The 4,367-nt window shown below is 50.2% G+C and overlaps 1 long non-coding RNA gene across 1 annotated transcript in view; it reads right to left on the reverse strand.

Moving 5' to 3' along the window:
* LOC144236159 (uncharacterized) overlaps nt 1–4,271 on the reverse strand; it is a 20,420-nt gene extending 16,149 nt beyond the window's left edge. Inside the window, exon 1 of the long non-coding RNA XR_013336431.1 lies at nt 3,987–4,271. This is a non-coding gene — a long non-coding RNA (uncharacterized LOC144236159). The remainder of the gene's footprint in view (nt 1–3,986) is intronic.
* Between the last annotated feature and the right edge of the window lie 96 nt (nt 4,272–4,367).

Consider the following 4,367-nt stretch of genomic DNA (forward strand, 5'->3'; position numbering starts at 1 on the left):
TGGGCGTCGGAGCGGAGCGCACCCCGGGGCCTGCGGTCAGTCACGCTCCTTTAGCTGAAGGCGCCTTCATGAGGCCACAGCTGCCTTGTTTCTTAGACTTCATATCTGTTTTCTAAGTTTACTCCTTTCCTTTGGTAGATCGCGTCTCCTGGTTAATCCTAAGATCACTATGCTTTATATCCCTTCAATATTTGGTTATTCCCCTCTTCTCGGGGTGCATTCACGGAGATGCCAGTGGGTCCCTTTAGGCAGGGACTGAGGGAATCTTTACAGCATGTGGCTTTTTTGGGTGTGTCTTTTGGGTCCTTCTTCCTGGGGACCTGGTCATCTCGTCTTTCAGTGGATCCCAGATGGGAAGGGTGGCTCAGGTCTTGGGAGAGAGCCAGGACTTGTGACTTTTTGTGGGGAGCCCTGTCTGTGGCCTCCTGCTCCTCCATTCTTACCCTCTGACTGTGGGTGTTCAGTAGTGCGCTGAAGGCGCCTGGCTACTGTGTCCCCAGGAACACCAGAGATTTTAATCATCTTGCTGCTGGTCAGGCTCTACCGGCCACATCGTTAACCTTTCTGGTTGTCATGGTAACCGTGGCCCCCTGGCTTCTGGCAGTTAATGGCTGCCTCCTGGCCTCTCTCACTTTGAGGGCCCATCATGTACGTCTCCCACAAAGCAGGACCAGCGCTGAGCTCCTCTGTGACAACACTCCTCTGCGTAAAGAGCTGGCACTTGCCCCACGTGAGAGGACCCCACCGGGGCTCTGCCACAGGGCCTAGCCGCCCCCAGTGCTGCCCCCACACCCTCTCTCAGCGCTCATGTGGAGGACTATGGTCAACCCCAGCTCAGTGCACCCAGGGCCGTGCTGGGCCTGAAAGACGCGCAGGAAGCAGCTGTGCGGTGACAGAGGTTCTGAGCGCTGGGGTGAGTGGCGGCTCCCTCCTGCAGCCTGGGGCTGATGGCGGGGGGCTGGGCACCGAGTGAGAAGTCTGTTGAGCCCCAGTTCTTGAGGACGCCCACGCAGATGTCCCTGTGCCAGGTGTCTGAGCCCTGACCGCCCTGCCTGAGCAGCTCCCCTGTCCGATAAGTTCTGTGACTGTCCCTCAGCGCGTTGCCCCTAACAGCGCACGGAGACGAGGACCTCTGTAGCCACTACAGGCATCGACTGGCGCTCAGCGCACGTGTGCCACTTGCTAACTGCCCTCAGCTTCTCGTTATTCTTTACAAGGGCAATTCACTTGGCAATGACCAGCCATGACCCTGCAGGCATGGGCGCTCCTGTTTTTTAAAGGTCTTAATGATTGGATTGGTCTGTCCTCCTTTTTCCCTAGAAAAGGCTTGCTGCATCTTCTTTTTTTTTTTTTTAAGTTTTATTTATTTGAGTAATCTCTACACCCAATGTGGAGCTCAAACTCATGGCCCCGAGATCAAGAGTGGCACACTCTTCCAAGTGAGGTTGCAGGTGCCCCCAAATCATTTTTTATTCTTTTCATTTTATTTTTTTAAAGGAGACTTCACACCCAGCTCAGAACCCAATGCGGGGCTCGACCTCACAACCCTGAGATTAAGACCTGAGCTGAGATCAAGAGTTGGACACTCAACTTGACAGAGCTGCTCAGGCACACCTTGCATATCTTCTTAAAAAGAGTCATCATTGGCACTTAAATTTTTTGTCACTGGTATAAATGGTACCTTTTCTTTAAAAAAGTTACATTTTCTGTTTCTTGCTGGTGAATGTTGTGCCTTTCAGAATCATCCTATCTCAAGACTGGGAGAACAAACATTGTTAAAATGTCTATCCTCCTCAAAATAATCTATACGTTTAATGCAATCTCTATCAGAATAACACCAGCATTTTCCCACAGAGCTAGAACAAACAATCCTAAAATTCGTATGAACCACAAGAGACCCCCAAATAGCCAAAGCAATCCTGAGAAAGAAAAACAAAACTAGAGGTGTCATGATTCTGGACTTCAGGCTGTATTACAAATCTATAATCATCAAGACAGTAAGGTACTGGCACAAAAACAGACATGTAGATCAATGGAATAGAATAAAAAACCCAGAAACGGATCCACAACTATATGGTCAACTCATCTTTGACAAAGCAGGAAAGAATATCCAGTGAAAAATAGACAATCTCTTCAGCAATTGGTGTTGGATAAACAGGATGGCAATGTGCAGAATGAAACTGGACCACTTTCTTACACGATACACAAAAATAAACTCAACATGGATAAAAGACCTATAACTGCGAAAATCCTAGAGGAGAACAGAGGCAGCAACCTGTCTCACCTCTGCCAGAGCAACTTCTCACTAGACACATCGCCTAAAGTAAGGGAAACAAAAGCAAACAAGAACTATTGGGATTTCGTCAATATAAAAACTCCCGCACAAAGAAGGAAACGATCAACGAAACTAAAAGATAACCTATGGAATGTGAGAAGATACTTGTAAACAATATATATGATAAAGGGTTAGTATCCAGAATCTCTAAAGAACTTATCAAACTCAATACCCAAAAAAACAAATAATCCAGTGAACAAATGGACAGAGGACACAATAGACACTTCTCCAAAGAAGACATCCCGATGGCCAACAGACACATGAAAAGATGCTCAACATCACTCATCATCAGGGAGATACAAATCAAAACCACAATGAGACACCACCTTACACCTGTCAGAATGGCCAACATTAACAACTCAGGCAACAACAGGTGTTGGCAATGATGTGGAGAAAGGGGAACCCTCTTGCACTGCTGGTGGGAATGCAAACTGATGCAGCCGCTCTGGAAAACAGTAGAGAGGTTTCTCAAAAACTTAAAAATAGAACTACCCTACGACCCAGCAACTGCAGTACTAGGTATTTACTCCAAGGATACAGGTGTGCTGATTTGAAGGGGCACGTGCACCCTAATGTTTATAGCAGCGCTACTGACAATAGATAAACTATGGAAAGAGTCTAAATGTCCATCAAGTGATGAATGGATAAAGAAAATGTGGTTTATACATATATAATGGAGTATTACTCAACAATCAAAAAGAATGACATCTTACCATTTGCAACAATGTGGATGGAGCCGGAGGGTATTATGCTAAATGAAATAAGTCAGAGAAAGATAAATATGTGATTTCACTCATGTAGAATTTACGAAACACAACAGATGAACATAGGGGAAGGGAAGAAAAAATAGAAAGGAAGACAAACCATAAGAGACTCCTAAATACAGAGAACAAACTGAAGATTGCTAGAGGGAGGTGAGTGGGGGGGGGGAATGGCTAGATGGGGGATGGGCATTATGGAGGACACCTATTGGGATGGGCACTGGGTGTCATATGTAAGTGATGAATCACTGGGTGCAACTCCTGAAACCAATACTACAGTGTATGTTAACTAACTAGAATTTTTTTTAGTTTTTAGTGTTTTATTTGTTTTTGAGAGAGAGGGAGAGAGGCAGTGTGAGCAGGGGAGGGTCATAGGGAGAGGGAGACACAGAACCCAAAGCAGGCTCCAGGCTCTGAGCTGTCAGCGCAGAGCCCGACGCGGGGCTCGAACCCATGAACCGTGGGATCATGACCTGAGCCGAAGTTGGACGGTTAACCAGCTGAGCCACCCAGGCGCCCCTCACTAACTAAGATTTAAATAAAAATAAAAAAGAATCGTCCTATCTTGAAGTGGCCGGGAAGGGCTGAAGTGCCCTCAGGGACTGAGCGTGACCCCCCAGGGGTCTCTGGGCCTGAGAACTCTCCACGGCCGGCGTCCCACCAGCGGGCCCAAGACGCCTCCCGCAAGGGGGTCTTGTCGGAGCGTCACGGTGGCCACTAACAGGTCAAAGTTCCCCCTTAGGTCCTTACGTGTTTCGCTTTGGTAAAACAAGGGTCACCCATCTGTACGGCGGGGGACGCTGGACCTGGGGTCTACCCTGCTGCGTAAACAGACTTTTAAGTAACCGTGTTTCCACCTCATGGCACCCCTCCCCCGTCTCCAGGGTTACCTGCCGTCCTCCAGCGCGGCTCCCCGGGGCCTGTGCGGGGCCAGCGGCCGTTAGGGGCCTCCTGGCCGCCTGGGTCCCTGAGCACCTGAGCACCGCTTCCGGCTTTGAGAGGGTGGCTGCTGTCCCCTCGGGGGGCCTGGCTGGGCACCCTTCCTGGTGGCGCCCTGGCCCAGGGGGGAGCAGAGGCGACAGTGTGCCCCTCCCAGGTCTGACCTGCGGATTCACGCGCGTGTGGCCGCTCGCTGTCCGCGACGCGCGAGATCGCCCCTCAGGCCCCCTCCCGCGTGGCTGGTCTGACGCCGCTTCCGGCTTCCGGCTTCCGGCCGCACTTCCGGAGCCTCGGCCGCGGGGAGGGAGGACCCGGCTGGTTCCTCGCCGAGC

Source organism: Crocuta crocuta, unplaced genomic scaffold (genome assembly GCF_008692635.1).
Source record: "Crocuta crocuta isolate KB4526 unplaced genomic scaffold, BGI_CrCroc_1.0 scaffold80, whole genome shotgun sequence".
In the NCBI taxonomy this organism is placed as follows: domain Eukaryota; kingdom Metazoa; phylum Chordata; class Mammalia; order Carnivora; family Hyaenidae; genus Crocuta; species Crocuta crocuta.